The following is a 17489-nucleotide window of genomic DNA, read 5'->3' as shown; positions in this document are numbered from 1 at the left end:
AAATCAATAATTTTTCATTATGTTTGAGTAACATCGATACCCAGAACAGAAAGAACTATTATATTCGTATGAATACTTAATATAGATCTGTTTTTTTATTGTATTTATATACAGTTTTGAATTTACGAAGTGTTATAATTACATTAGTTATGTATTAGCAGAATTTTGCCGAAGCATCCTTAGCTAAAGATTAAATTAGATTTTTTCTAGCATTTGGATGAATGGTTTTAAAATAATTACAGAAAGAACAGTAACGAAATTTTATTTTTCTATTGAATTGTTTCGTTTATTTATTGTTTATAAACCGTTTTAAAGTTGACTGCAAACGTTACAAATTGAACTTAATATGTTACACTTGTTGCAGATTTGAGGCCATCTGTTCTATTTCGTTAAATAATTTTTACGATATACGTTGTATAATAGAAAATAGGATATTTCAAACCATTAAGTGAATTAAATACTATTCAAACGTTTTTATTTATTTATTTAAATCGTCTAGAAGTTGGGAATGTAAAATTGGTCACGAAGTGTTTATAATAATCTCGGGAAATGACTCATAATTCTCGTGTTCCTAGCTCTGTTACTCTTATTCCTAGCAGAATAACTCGAACTGGTATGATTGCCCTAAAGGTCTATTGCATTTAATCTTTCCTTGGAGAACCTCTTTAACTAATCTTGTCAGTGCTCCATCCTATAACTTCTCCTTTCCGATCGAAACCTGTTACTTTGTCTGAGTTCCTTTCACGGTCACTTTTCGTTGCTATTCTTTATGGTCTTTGATCAAAACTCTCAGCGAATTCTTATTTTATCGTATGCTACAATCTGTTACATCTGCTGCTTTTTGGAGTTCACAATAATATAAACTGTTAAAACTTTTTGCTTAAAGAAGCTCTCAATATGTGATAAGTTGACAGACTTTCGTTTAAGATATTTACGATGCATATTGCATTAAGGCACTTATTTAGAGTAATAATAGTAATTTACCAAAAGTTCCTGTATAGAAAGATAATATTGATTATTTAACATATATAATAGATTTACAGTAAGAATAAGGTTCTCTCTATGGAATTTATAATAACTTTTATGAATTATCGTTAAGGAACGATATTACTCAGTGAAAAACTTGAAGAAATTAAGTTTTTCATTTAGTAAATTTTATTAAATAATGAAAAACTTAAAGGAAATAATTTACGAAATAGCTAGTAGTACTTGAAATTCTTTACAGGAGTAAGCTACTGTATATTAAACAGTTTAAAAGAAAGCTCTAATTTGTACAATTTTGATACAATGCAATAAATTGTCTGCTGAGTGTAAGATTCTTTTTGTAGATTTGATAATAATTAGTCTGCAAGGCTTATATTCCATGAAGAAGAGCCTTACGGACATGCTCTTTATTACAGGATATGAGCAAATAATAGGTCTAGATTTGTTAAAATTCTCGCTAATGGGTGTTTACTGTAAAATAACTTGATAAGACTCCTACTTAGGGTCAAATGTGGGGATAAGGAACTAAATTCCAAAATTAAGAACTGAGTTAGCGACGGATCTAGTCACACGTATATTTCGACACGCGGAAGTTTGCAGTTGTCTATTAAAATAGTTTTTCTTCCTCCCCTTTTTTCTGTAATTATCTTTTAGATGTTTCTATGAACTACTTTTTGAACTATTTTTAAAAATGAATTTTCTAACTTTTTAATAGAGAAAGATTTTATTGGAATATAAATGCGATTTTTAAAGTTAAAAAAATAATAAAATAAAATAAAAAATCAAAATGAATTGACGCAATTTGGATATTTCTGTAACCTAGTTTTAAGTAGGTTATGAATTTAAAAATATAATTGAAAAAGACAAAAGCATAAAAGTTAAATCGGTATCTAGCGGAGGGGGAAAATTAATTCGAAAATAAAATTTTATTTTAGAAATAAAGATACTGATTTACGAAAAGTAATAATAAAATAAACGTTTACTTGTTTATATTTAAAGGAAACAATTTATTAGAAATGATTAATTGTTCAAGACGTAGTAAACTATTGGTAAATTTTATGCGTGCTAACTTATTTATTTCTTTGTGGAAATGAGCGTTAGAATGTGCATACATTGTACATATAATGGCACTAATTATAAATTTATCAGCTTCTGTCTGATAAAAATTCTATAAATATGCAGTCTGATACGTTCGCAAATGCGAAATGTTTAAAGCAAGAAGCTAATAGTCTCCATCTTTCTTATCTCTCTAATTTGTCTAAGATAAATCATTTAAAAGGATCATTTCTTCGTAATTTAATAATTAAATAAAGCATTTTAATCAAAATTTGTATAAAGTACATAATAAGTCGCGGAATTGTTTCCTTTATAATTCAAATTAGAATAAATTAACCTATCTGCTTGGATATTAATTTTAATAAGTAATTATTTATTAATTATATAATTATTTTTTATTTTTAAATATTTAAATTTCGTTATTGACATTAAATATGCTAATATAAATTTTATTTTAGTTTTCTAGCGGTTAATGGAAATAAAAATTCATTTTAAAGGCAAACGGTTCAATTTGTTTCTCTTAGTTTGCAGATTCAGAAATGCAGATCTTTGCCCATATTTAATCTTTGAATAACAACAATTAATAGAATTCGGCCAATTTCATTAAGTCGAAAATTATCTTAGATAAACAGGGTTATAAGAGAACAATTTTCACATAATCTTTGTCTCATCTACGGCAGGAAATCAATGAAACATACCCTTATGAACGACAATTTATTCCGGAAACGTTGTCGTGGTTATTTAAAATAAGCATATTTCATCCATTAAATTTTCTAGTTACAGCGGATGCAAAACGTTTCTGTTATTTATATCATTAAGAATTATACCTATACATTATTATTATTATTTTTTTAATTTAATTATCGAAGTATCTTAATTATCCTCATCTTGTATTCGTTCGCAAATTATAAACCAAGGAAAGCAACTTTTATCTCGGATGATATCAATTATCGCCGAAAAATTACATCATAAAAATTACGCGAGAAGAACAAGTTCATTAGAAAAAATATAATTGCTGTATTGTTTTTAAGACGCGTGCCACTGGCACACCTCCCTTTCTAGCATTGCTTGTTATAGTTAACATGGTGAACTGTCAAACACGTTTTACTATAGAATGAATATATTTGAATAAATTTTAACCTTATTTTTTTACTTTTTAATGCATAAATGAACGAATAATAGTATTAGTAATATAAGTCTTTTCGCATGGTAACAGAATATAAAAAAGGAGGAAAAAAATTCGTTTAATAACCGCCAAAGAAATCCATATAAAAAGAATTTAAAAGACGTGAAATGTTTTTAACTTTTTTGATTTTATTAGAATGCCATTGCAAATAAGTTCTGCATAATTTAACAGAAATATAGAATAGCTCTTTTTTTTCTTTATCTTTGATTTTCCCAGTTGTCATCCAACCAATTACCCTGCTATTGTATACTGAAGCCGTCCTTTTTTTTTTCTTTGATAAAATCTTCCCCTTCTATATAAGATATATTTAAGGTGCAGAAATTGTTATGTATATACCTGTTTATGGCTCTAATATCAACCACTATTCGATGTAACGTTTAAATACCCGTTTAGGACCTTGTTAGTTTGCTAATTTTCTTATGATTCTATTAGGAAGATAAATATTTATCTTTTAGCATGTCGATGCGCATTTCAATTTCTCCCGCTTTATCGGTCACAATACTGAGAAGGATGTTTCTATATGCAGCGGATACCATACTATTAACTGATAACACGACGTCTTTAACTACTACTTTTTATGTTATCTAAATACATATATTTAGTTAATTGATTCGAAAGCTGTCTGTTAGTAGAATTAATAACGTAGCTTATCAAGCGTTTAGTCGTTTACGAAATTTTAACCTCTTTTTTTATTTTATTTTTTTAAAAAAGATGGAAATAAAAAGAAGTAAAAGAAAATATTGAGCGCGTGATAGTCTAGAGCTGATTGAACAGTTCAACAATTGTCGATAAAAGAGTAAGAAAGAAAGCCGAGCGCCCAGGGGCAATCTAGTTGTTTGGACTTGGTCATAATGTGAAAATAAGTACGTTGGTCCATCAATAAGTGTTTTCGAAGTCCTGTTATTAAATCTGGAAAAGGGGAACTTTCCAAGAAAAGAAAAGAAAAGAAAAAAGAAAGAAAATACTAAGAATTAAAAATAGAAAACGTTTGGTTTTTGATGATAATGAATAATCCAAACCTAACGTGTTTTCGGGAAAATTAAAATCGTTTGGATTAATAAAAAGTCAAGCTTATCTAATGTATCGTATACTTTGCACGAGAGAAAATTGATTTTGTGTAAATTGATATTGATTATTACGATATTATTAAAAATTTTTGTACATTTTTTTCTTTCAATTTAGCTAAGCGAGGCGTTCAATTAATCAGTTTTTCGGAGGTTCCGTTTTAAAATGCGCACTCCTCCCATGTGTGTCAATTTTTGAAAATTCGAAAATTTTTATTATCGAAACGTTAGCGGAAATAATTTAATTTTATCTTTAAGAGAAAACTAAAGTTAATTAATCGAAACCGAACGGCATTTTAATTTCTTGTAGCTCTTACGACAAAATCATCTTTTAATATGCAGATTTGAGAAAGTTTTAAAAATTCCTCAGATTAATTTATTTTAGGTTGTTTATTCGAATTGCTTATTTCTTCCAATTTATCGCCGAAATTAATTTATTTCGTTTATAGATTTTTTAATTAAACTGTTCCGGTATAAGACGCTGGCAAAACATATCGTATCGACGTTTTAAAAATCCGGCTTCCATTTTACAGCGTGGCTATGAAGACGTTTGGGGGAGTCTTGTGATTCTGAGTGACACACATCACTGACTCGCTTCAGTTGTGCATCTATTGCGACGAATCTGACAGCCTTGTGAAGATGTCTGACTGAAGGTGAATGGGAATCGAAAAGTTTCACCTGTTGCGAAGCCAAGTCACTTGTTGGAAGAGAACCTTATCGATTCGCAGATAGCATTTCCGTGATTCCTTCTCACTATCTTGTTAGCCGACTCCCTTTCTGTTTCTCGCCTTGATGCAATAACAATATACATTTGTCGGCATATATTGTCTCATTGTGTATCGATTTTAGCGTCTGACCCCCCTCGAAATCGGTAAATTGCCGATGAAATCGGTATATACCGATGTAATTCGCAATATAATGAGATAGCGTGATAAATTATCCACCGATCTATAGGCTACCGTAATAAATTAATACCGTAATCAACCCTGTTTTTCCTTTGTAAATGCATAATGCGTGTTTAAAATTTTAGTAAAATCACTACATATTTCGCATGTTTATTTAACGGCTTTTTTGTTATTACCAATATTTATGGAAAATAAAATTTTAAACGCAGTTAATGATAACATGTGATATGTCGCTTTTGCTATAAAATATATAGTGATAAATTTAGTTTAATATCTATGTTGGTTTATTTTTTTTAGAGCAGAATCACTCGAGTCTTGATACTGTTTGTCATTTCGTTTAAACTGTATAGTATCACGCAAACCGTTAACTTTAACACATTTCATTGCCACCAAACACGTGATATATGCGTAGACCATGTAGGTATTAAGAGAATAGTCGAAAAAACGTTTGGAGAGAAGATGAGGAAAAAAGCATTAAAGAATATTTTTGAGAAGAGCAGACTGGCCGACTCGAAACTCACAGCTCTTGTTTAATTGTTATACGAAAGTTATCGATCGCGTTTCGGAACATTTTGTTTCTATTCACGTCCGCTTTCCTCAAGTCACGAATAACCATCTACAGTACCAATCGTCTGTAATACAACGTTGGTTATCGATTTTTTCTTTCCCTGTTGACGTTCGAGAATTTGTGCATTTATATCGAGCGACATTCGTATCGCATTAAAACTGAAGCTTTTGATCGTGTTGTGTTCTGTTCGCAGTCGCTACCTTTTAGTCGTTAGATCCTGTTGAATGGGCCACTGTCACTACAATAGGGGGTAGCAGGCTGGATGGGCCGCCAATAACCTGTCAGGAACTAGCAGATCGATATACAGATGTTCCGTCAGCCAGCAGACAGTTGTTTCTCCTTTCGTCGCCTCCTCTTAACCATAAGAGAGGCAAAAGGGAATTTAAAGATCTTCGATGCTCCATCGAATGAAAATCTCCCATCTCAATTGTTGCATTTAAAAGCATCACTTCACGTTCGCGTTTTGTTCTGCAAAGCGTGACAATTTATTTTATCGAATAAAAATAATCTTGTATATTGTTTTTCCTCGAACAAAACTTGCGTGGATGTGGGTCGCGGTCAAGTGAGCGTGTTGGATTAAGCCAAGAGGATCTATCAGGAAAACTAGTCGGTAGGAAGGTATCAGTGATTTCCTGCGGTGGAGAAAGCTGTTATCTCGAAAACGCTCCACTGCTTAGCGATCCACCTCAACAGACATTTTCCCATATACCTAGGTGAACGTGGGACTTAAATAAGAAATCTCGAGACCCCCTACCAAGTTTATCAGTCTTCTCACTCTTAGATTTATACGGTTTGCAGAATGGCAGAAATAATGAAAGAAAAATCACCACGACCTCTTACAAGAAACTCGACGTCTTTCTTAATCTGGAAATTGAATAAGAAATCCGCGAAAGCGGAGCGTTAGTCGGGGAAGGAAGAAAATTTGTTTTATATTTTTCGTCGACCAAAATTCGAAAGTGGGTGAGGAAAATATTGCCGGTTTAATAAACTATATATTCGACGGCCGGAATATATTAAAAATTCGGGACACGACTCCTTCCTTTCACTCTATCCCAAAACATCATGGTATTAAGCAGGTGTCCCAGAAAGTAGCAGTTTTTCTCAACAATTAACTTTGAGCGTGCTTTCTTTGTGCTGGCAACCCCCGTGCTTCCTTCTCGCCCCCTCGCCACGGTTCGATGATTGTTACTCCCATACTGTTTGCGGTGGCGACCCCAATAACGTTCGTTTGGTTCTCCTGTTTGTTTTGGCATTGTTGCCGATGTATCGCAATTACAGGAGTGGTTGAAGACAAGCTTAATCTGTCGATAAATACACCATTTGGGAATTTGTTTCTTGGATTGGAAGTTTTCTTTAGATCACGACACGCTATTATATCCCTTATTGTTATTGATACCTGTACTGTTTGGTAATATTCCCTTGTAATCGCATCTTTGCTTTCGCAGTTCTATATTGGAGTAAACGTGTTCTATATCCTAATACAGGAATGATTATTATTGTGATAGAGAGAGTATTGGGTAATTGGCTGAAGAGTAGTTTAAAAAAAATAGATTTAAAAAAAGGTTTTGGAGAATAATTCGATTAAACGAATTGTCGAAGAGCAGTTATGTTCTGTGAAATGGCAAGGATTTACAGAATTTTCTGCTAACAACACAGATAATGAAGCCGAAACTTCCCCTTTCAGTATTTTTACAGAAGCTACTTTGCTTGTTATTGAAGATTTTTTCCCTCCTCTATCTCTCTCTCGCTCTTTCTCTCTCACTCTCCTCTCTCCATTCTCCATCTTGCTGTTTTCCAATTAATTTTGTTAGCTAATGCCAATTTTAGGTATTGGTAAAATAAATAAATTTCACTATCGACGAATGACAAATTTGTTTGACATCTTTTAATGCAAGAGGATAGGCAAAAAAACCGCATTGATGAAAATTAATTTATTGATCTCGGAATTGCTGTTTTTAAGGTAATTTCGAGGTCATACTATCATTAATCTTTCATGGTAGTGTTTTATATTTAATCAATAGTTTCGAAGTTTTATTTATAAACATTCGAATTTTGTAATTATATTTGGAAAAATATAGAGGAAAAAAACTTAAAATATAGGTAAACTCAGAATGCTCTTCTAGTTTGTTGAATCTCTGAAGGCTTTAAAATTAAAAAAATAAAAAATCCTTCTTCCATAAGCAGATTTAATAGATGGTGTGGGGCCTAGTTTAAATTTCTTTCGCTTGTTTTTGAAATTTAAAATGGAAAAATATCTTTCATATACAGATGTTTGTTTGGAATGTGAATGCATCTATATATATAAAGTTTTTTCTTAATAAACAGATCTTAGAATTGAAAAAGAAACAGTGAAGGTTTGATATATCTTATTAAACTTGTATGACTCATTGTTTTTTTTTCTTTTCTTCTTATCGAGACTTTATTAGCTAATTTTAATCTTTAATTATTAATACAAAGAAAAACAATCTCTTTTGATCCGTGTTTACAGTTTAATAAAGAATATTAATAAATATTCGAGGTAATAAAGGACAACAATTATAACAGTGGCCGTGGAACGTTGGTTTATTGCTTAAATCTTCTAATTTTGATGCCATTTTCTTGTATCTTAACGTTCCGAAAGAATGCTCATTTTGTTTATTAAAGAAATCATAATTATCCTAGCATTTTGCGAACATCTTTTAGAAGAAATTCTTTTATAAATAACGGTCGATATATTATCAAAGTGCACAACTGCAACAACATATATATATATATATATTTTATTTCCTTTCTTCAAAATAATGTTTCATGTCTACTCACACTTAGTTTTTTTTATATCTTCAAATTTTATTTATTTATTTCTCTTATCGATTTTAAGATTAGAAAATATCCAAAACACGATTTTATAGATCCATCGTATAGATAGTTTGGTATTTTATATATTAGCGTTAAAATAAATTCAATTTTTTTTTTCTTTTAGATTGTACTGTAAAGTTTACAATATAACTGTTGTTTAATTCAGTGGATATATACGTTCGCAAATTCTACAAATTTATAAGAAAATTCACTTTTTAGATGGAACTCTGAAAATTTATAAATATCTAATGCCTGTCTGAATTTTACTATAATTTAATTGAATAATTTAGAAAGGAAAAAAAAAGAAACATTATACCCCAACGTTGTCCAAAATATTCAACACTTTAAACTCTTTTTCCTTGTCACTAGATCATCTTAAAAATTAAAATTAATTATCTTAAAATTAAAGTAATTAAAATACCTTCCTTTTAATAAGGAAATTTAAATAGATACACATACACATAAATATGTGTATATGTCAATAAAGGATAAATCAATAAAGATATAACTTTTATTATTAAATTATCCTTTACAAGCATATTTATTCAAGTATATTTTAATTGGTAAATGAAAGCGTAAAACTCATTTATCAATTAAAATAATAATTATATAAAGAAAATAATTTTATTCATAAGAAACATGTGGCACTATTTTATAGTTTTCTAGGTCTGATATAACGAAAAATTAAGGTTGAATGTTTTAAACAATTTAAATTTTTATACGGAACGTAATCAAAAATTTTATATTATAATAGGACAACTTTAATTTACTAGTTTTCGAGTGAAAATAATTTTAACTATGATAAATTTTATGCAACATAGAAAACTATTATATATAATATAACAGATCTTAAAAGAATAGAAAATGTATTAATAGTATATATCATGTGTCATGTTTAAAGGATAAGCGTTGAATAAATGGCAAACGTGCTTCATTTTGACTACAGTTGTTTAGATAATAGTCTAGAACTAGATTCAAATGTGGGCCATATCACTAGGAAGTGATGGGCAACGTTACAAATAGAATAAATAGCAGCGGGATGGTATCAGTGGCAGGTTCTAAGCAGTTTATATATATTATATATTTACCTATAGAAGCTATAACTATATTTCAGTTTAAAAATGCATGTTATAAGATTTAAGTTATGTATTATATAAAACTATAATAATTATATTTTTCTATCAAAAACAGTTTTAACTTTGTTTTAATATCTTATCGGATTGCTACACTCGAATGATGTAATACAGTGATTTTTCGGAAAATCACAACGGGTAATGCATACAATATGCTAAATTCTCATTAACAAATAATAAACCATTGTGTTATAATTTCTATAAATAAACCATCGGGAATTTTATAAAAATTCATTATTCTTACGGTGTCAACACGTTTAAAAGATTGATTCTATATAGATTATTTTATAACAAAAATATTTTGGGAAAATGCTAATTGATCGCATTGAGCACGCGATATTTCATAGGTGGAAAGGGAATGTTTTCTCCCGAAAGGAATATATTAAAATATCTATCATACAAAAACTGGTTTAGATTTCAATTTGAAATGAAAATCAATTTAGGAGATAAGAATATATCTAATTCTTTTAATGTATTGAATTGGATCGAGTCTATTTTCGTTTCGAATTCCATCTTGAGTACGCCCTACACCTAATCACTTAAACTAACCTGCCATTGTGAGGGTCGGATCTCTCTTTCTTTATGCCATAAATAATCTATGGAAGTCTGCCTTAGACTATATACTACGTATCTAAACCATATTACACATATAAAATGCATAAGTCCCATATCTGGGGTGTTTCGGCGTACACAGTATAAACTAAACAGAAATTTAATCGAAATTAATTATTACTAAATAAGAAATAATTTTAGAATCTGTTCGTTTAAAAACTTAATTTCTTAAGTATTAAGTGAAGGTTAATAAATTCTGATCCGTTCATAAATTAGAGAACTGCAACCGAAAAGTTTTTTCTCGAACAATTTTAATGTCACTTTAATGGTTATTTCTTTTTGTTTCATATCGGTCGGGAGCTTAAAAATAAGCTGAGTTAAAGAATGGTCTTTAGTTTTTGTTACTGGCTTCATTTTTAAGCGATATTTGAAAAAGGAAAAATTCTGGCTAATCAAAAAGACTCGAGGTGGCAGCCATTTTGGAGAAGCTAATTGGAAACTCAGAATTTTTTTCCCTGCTTTTTATTTTTTTGTTTTTACTTATTAAGATGTAAACTACAAAAGTTTGATAAATAGCGAATTTATGTGAAGCCAACAATATTCGAATTTTTTTGTAGTTTTATCAAATTAGAAAGCGATTAGATAACATAATACATTTTACATTAAATTCTGAATATGGGTGACCAAATTTGACTATGTTCGTCGAGAAATAACATATTCAAGTGAATAGAGTTGACAATGTTAAAAAAAATCCTTTCCAGGAGTCAATTTTAGGCTGTAGAGATCTTACAGTCGTCGCTCTTCGATTTTCATAAAATTTTCATAGAGATTCGATTTTTTATAAAATTTCGGTTTCGACTTAAGAGGCACATGCACTTGTGCGTATCGGCACAAGTGTTCCGTTAGCATATAAAATTCCTATTGGAAAAGTGCGAACATCTTTTGCTGAAAATTTATAATATTTCTGTCAGAAACATTTTAATTTAACGACTTAATTGTAATTTTGTAATGCCTCCAGCCAATATTTAAATTTTTAAAATACCTTTATGTTTAAGCTTTGGGGCTTCTGGAATATAAGTTTAAATGTTTAGAATATCTTAAAAATTTCCTAGACATTTTCGGAAAGAGAAAAATCGAAAACTAAAGTTACCGAGATAATCTAAACTTTTTTATTTTATCGAGAAAGTTGTTGTATTACCAGAATTACTTAGCAAAGAAGAAAAGTGTTTTCTGAAAAGGATTTAAGGATAGAATTTTGTTGTGATACGGGCCGAAGATGATAGAATATTATGGATCTGATATTCTTTTCTATATAGTGATGATGAATTTATTACCGTTTGGTTAGTCTAATAATAAACTCTAATTGGAGGTGATACTTGGGGATTACAAACTAGGTTTGCTTATATGTGTTATCAGTTTCACGTGTCGAAAAGTTGATTGATTTAACCAGTAGAATGCATTTGCACTATCAAGCCTCTACCAAGTTGGAACCTAAAATGAAATGAAAATTTACTAGTCATTTTGCTCTTGAATACATCAATATAAGAAAATACTTTTTTTTTTTTTTTTTTTTTTGGAATGTTTATGAAAATTTGCATTTATTAAATTGATTTGATATTTTCTCTATGAAAATTAAACATTTTTTCTTGGTTTCCGTCACATTTTACTTGAGTTTTAGTTGTTTGCGACGTTGCTTACAGTGTGACTTTTACATTTGATCTTTTATTGAATCTTATCGATTTTATCTTTTAACTTAAAACTCTTCTGTAATTAAATTAAGCTGTTTGTATAGTCTTAAGCTACATTGTTTGTCTTATTATTTATATAAAAAATTAGTAGATTGCTGCAATTACATCTAATTTTTATTAGATATAATTACAACAATTGATTCAAAAATGTTAAGCTTACTTATTAAAAGAAAAGCATAGATTATAAATAAACATATTTTAACATTTTTATATGAAAGATAATCATAATTAATGGATCATTAAAATTCTTTTATTTAATCTTTTGATCTAATCTTCTGAACTAAATTATTTGATTTTAGATAGTTAAGAATATATTTTAGAAAATTAGCATATGTTATCTTTTATATTAATTTTTTTTATATTTAAAATATGCAATAAATATTTTAATAGGAATCTATGGGACATTTTATAAATATCAATGAGCTGTAATAGAAGAGAACAATTTGATGGCATGCATTGAAGACTGTTTAATCTATTATATCAATTATTTAATTTAATACGAGCAAACATATTTAGATAAATTGTTATAAAATATTTTTACAATTATTTAATTAACTGTAATTATTTTAATTGCTTAAAGCTATTAAAAGATGCATATGTTAGATCTGAGTCTATTTTCATGTCTGGATGAAGCAGTTAGTTATTAAAGAAAAGAAAAAAAAAACACTAAATGTAGATTGTGTCTATATTTAGGAATTTAGTATGTAACATCTGATATCTTTAGCTCGATACGACTTTAGAATTTTCATAAGTTTGATCAAATTTATTAGCATAAAATTGAAATCAATCAAGAAGTTTATGACAAGAAAACCATGAAATAATCGATTTAATTCGATTGTTATTAATAATCCATTAAACTTAAAAAAGAAAATTCATTACAACATTTTAAAAAAATTTAAATAAATTTGTTTGTATTTTACGCATGAAAAATTGAAACAATTCCAATGAAAAATAAAATCACAGTACTGTATGTACAATAATTTGTAATATTAAATGTTTGATAGAAATTAAACAAGTCTATCCTCCTGTAATTTTTAAATGTAAATTAGCTACCCTATAAAAGAAGGAAAGGGGGGGGATACTATAATTAATACAGTAGCTTGCGCTTTACGTAGTTAAATACAGAAGTTTACTGAGGTAAATCCATACATTTTCTGTAGGGTACAGAAGAAAAAGTGGAGAAAAAAAAAGTATCATTCGAGCGGCTTAGCTTCAGTGGTAATTATATTCTAGAACGACTCTATTATAATTAGCTAACCGAATGTGATAGAATCGTTGTTCTACTCTATAGGCTAATTTTGATAATATAGAAGCATTTATTTCTCTTTTAAAACTTAATTACAAAAAAACATTAAATGAGATTTAAAGTATTAAAAATATACAAGAGAGGAAAAGGCATCTCTAATAAAGTTTTAATAAGTTTAATTGATAACAAATTAAAAGTTAATTGGTTGTAGGGGGAAAAAACATGTCGAGAATACATTTTATTTAATTAGACTTGGTTAATGTCGATCGCTACTAATAGAACTCACGTTTTTTAAATCATATTTGTACATATTAAAACCTCTATAATTAAGAAAGAAGAGCAATTACCTTTTAAGTAAACAAATATTACTCGAATTTGTTGAGTTTGATGTTGAAACTTTTATTTCCAGGTAAGGAATTTTCGACTAAAATGCTACAATGAATTAATTAAAACTAGATAAGTTATAGAGCTATTAAGTAGATCTATCACTTATTTATAACCAGCGAGTGATAAAAAAAAGATCTCAAATACATCGTAAGAGAAAAACTGTCTATATAATATATATATATATATATATATACTTTTTTCATCGCTTAATAAATACTAAATAATTAAAGGAATAAATAGTCACCGTAGGAAATTATTCACAAGATTCGGATGGTAAACGCGATAAAAATTTTATGCCGGATCTGCAAACATTAACAAGATTCGGAAATATTCCTAATCATATATTAAAACTAGAGATACAATATAAATGTATAATTCTTAAAGTCCCATCAATGATGGATAGCACTGGATAAAGCTAACATAACATAAGAAGGAAAGTATCTCTAATCTTCTTATTAAAAAAAGTGCACTTTATTATTATTATTATTAATCATCAGTTAAAATATTTAGAGAAGGATTTAATTTAAAAAAAATCATTGTAATAACGCTAAATACATCTACAGAATATAAACACATTTTTAAAAGCATTTTCTCTAAGTGTTAAGATACATATTATATTTATACTATTTTATCAATTTTGCCAATCACAAAATAATGTTTTGTATTATTTTCCTGTTTAAAATTCAGAGGAATACGTATAAATATATATATATATATATATTAAATTCTAAACCTGCTTAGAAAATTTAAATTATATGCTTAGAACAATGAAAAATAGTTAAGTTGTATATGCTGCGGAACATTTGGATGAAAAATTTTTATTCTATTAAAAATATTAAGAAATAGATAACTATTTCGAATTAAAGAAATTTTCTTTAATTTGAAAAGTTTTCTTGAAGAAATAATAAATTTTGTTACAATTTAATTTTGAAATAACCTTTAAATAGCTAATTTTGAAAATTAATAGATAATCTTTTAATAGAAAGCCTTGAAAAAAATTATATATTTCTCACGAAGGAATAGATAATTTTTTTTTAAATATAAAAATATTTAAGATTTCTGACCTGTTTTTTTTAAAAAGACAATGAAGTACATGTATATTTTTTATTTTAATTCTTTCTTTTAGAATCGCAGTAAAATAAATACATTTTAAAATGTATTTTCTTAAAATTTTCTAAAAGAACAGATAATTTACTTGTGAAATTTTTAAGCTTTAATGCGGGAGATAATTTTTAAAAATTAATTTCTTATAATCCTCCAAGTAATGGATAATTTTTAAATTACTGTCCTTAGGCGCCAAGAAATATATCATTATTTTAAAATTATATATATATTTTTTTTGTAATAAGTTAAAGTAATATATAAATATAAACTTATTTTAAAAAATATTCTATTAAATACACGTTAATTATTCCAATTTTTTAAAGGCCAGTTTTCATATTTTAACGATAGGAAATAGATTTGACGTTCAGCAATTATTATTAAACTTTTTTTTAATATAATGTTATAATATTGATAAGAATATTTCTGTTGTTGAAAAATACAGATTTCTTACACGATCCATTGTATTAAATTTTAAATGAGAATTTTCTCTAGCTAACTCGAAATGCAATAGAGGAAAAAAAAAAGGGGAAAATAAAAAAGTTTATAGAAGAAAGAAATTCCCTCTTTGGGATTTTCTTAGAAAATAAGTTAAGTTAAAGATGTTCGAGTTATTGAAAGTTAAACGTAGTAGTATTAAAGCATAAAATAGATTCGACTTTATCGTATATAGATGCGGATTATAATTTAACACTGATTAATTATGTAATTAAAATTTGTTAACAGATTAGTAATTACATTTTGATCTATAAAATTACTATTTTTACAATTTGTAAAATGTCAAATATGTAAATAAATCTGTAAAATAAATAAATTTGAAACCGCAATATTATTAATTTGCATATAGTGGCGGTGTTTTTTTTTTCCTAAAGAAAATTCCTGATTTTGTATGGCATCGCATTTAAATTTATATAAGGAATATAGGTACGATTGAACACTTTGAAAAAGTTTAAAATCATAACAATGGATGTGAGTTAGATGATTTTCGAATGCAAATATCAATCTTAACTATGTAAATTTTGAAGTATACAGATTGGCATTGAATTTTGAATATTGAGATTAGAAGTAACTTATATCTAAAATACGATTCTCGAATCAAATATGATTACTTTGAAACTCGATCTGGAAATAAAAAATAAACTTTTTTTTTCCTTCGATATAAACTCACTGTATTCGAATAGTATTATTATTATTATTATTGTTATTATTATTATTATTATTTTCTTGAATACATTATTATTTTAAAGCTGTTTCCCGAAAAGTGAAGAAGAAAAATTCTTCAGGATTTAAAAATTTATTTAGATTCTTTGGGCTGATGCCAATGGATCACCATTAAAACGGAACGATTCTTTCAGTCATGTGATCCGTATGGCCCTTGAAATTTTTAAATTTGTCGAGTGGACAACATTCGAGAAGCTTTAGAAACCATTTAGCTTCGGTAATGCTGGAAAATGCTTCTATTATTATCGGACAACATTTAGAAAACGTTGGCAGTTTACTGAATTCGTTTAGAATTTTTATGCAGATTCCGATGACTATGAGATTATCGCATGACTATTCATTTATATTAAAATTTTAATTTATGCATTAAAAGTATAAAATTTGTAATTAGTGCCGCTTGAAGTTTATTTTTTTAAATAGAAAGGGAGAATAAACATTTACTGTAAAAACGTAATATTAAGTGATCTGAAAGAGGTTAGAAACGAGTATATGCATGGAAGGGCGATTAATAAGTAATTTTCTAAATTTAAAAATGTTTTTAAATTTTTTTCTCGTATATAAACAGTATAAAGATTTTATCGTATTAATTTTAAATTCGAAAAATTACACCCTCATTTTAGTTATATTACATTTATAATATTCGCTTTATATTTGAAGTTTCTATAGTTAGATGAGTATCTTGAAGAATAGTTAAATCCCAGTCCAGTTTATTTTTTAAACAGTATCATCTCTCATTTATTCTTTCCTTTCCTTAAAAAAAAAACTTTATAGTGAACGTTTTTTTCTTCTCTCTCTTGATAATTCGGGCAAAATAGCCAAACGTTGCAGAGTATCTTCCGAACTGTAATTTTTTTCTATATATATATATATATATATATATATATATATTTATTGTTTTTATTTTTCAATGTTGCAGTTTTGGATATTGAGGTCTACTTCGGTAAACTGAGACTCATTTACAAAGAAAGAAGAAATGTAGTTGGCACAGCTCGAAATAAGAAACCTCTTAAATCCAGTTGTTTTCGGCAAACTTAGCCACATAATCCAAGCGAAAATAACAGGAATGTTACTGATAATTTTTTTCTTCTTGTTTTTCCCCCCGTTTTTCTTTTGTGAAGAAAATAACTGAAGAGAAAGAGAAGCTCTGCGAAATCTTAGACAGATTTAAATATTTGAAAAGACAAGTCGACAAACCACCGGGAAAAATTTCACATCTACAGACTTAGTAAAGGAAAGGGGAAAAAGAGATTTTTGTCGAATTGTAATGGTTGAGTCTATTGGAGTCAACACCTGCCTCAGAAAATCGAATGAAAAGGAGGGGGAAAAAGAAGAATAAACCTTTTCTCTTTGGTTGTCTGTGGAATTATTTTTGGAATTGCCTGCCCCTAGAGCAATTGCCAGGATAAGGCATCCGGTTAAACGGCGTCGTAGTTAAATGCGTTAGCTAAATCCATTGCGGATTTTTCCGAGTGGAATCGAAGTCAATTGTAACTTAGTCCAATT

At 28.2% G+C, this 17489-nt stretch overlaps 1 protein-coding gene across 9 annotated transcripts in view; it reads left to right on the top strand.

The window, feature by feature from the left end:
• Nucleotides 1–17489, top strand: part of LOC136985016 (homeobox protein cut-like 1) — a 223805-nt gene that overhangs the window by 10586 nt on the left and 195730 nt on the right. The gene's annotated exons all lie outside the window — the stretch shown is intronic.

This window comes from Centruroides vittatus, unplaced genomic scaffold (genome assembly GCF_030686945.1).
Source record: "Centruroides vittatus isolate TY-2023 unplaced genomic scaffold, ASM3068694v2 contig_943, whole genome shotgun sequence".
Lineage (NCBI taxonomy): Eukaryota > Metazoa > Arthropoda > Arachnida > Scorpiones > Buthidae > Centruroides > Centruroides vittatus.
This window is presented reverse-complemented; position numbering and strand designations above follow the sequence as displayed.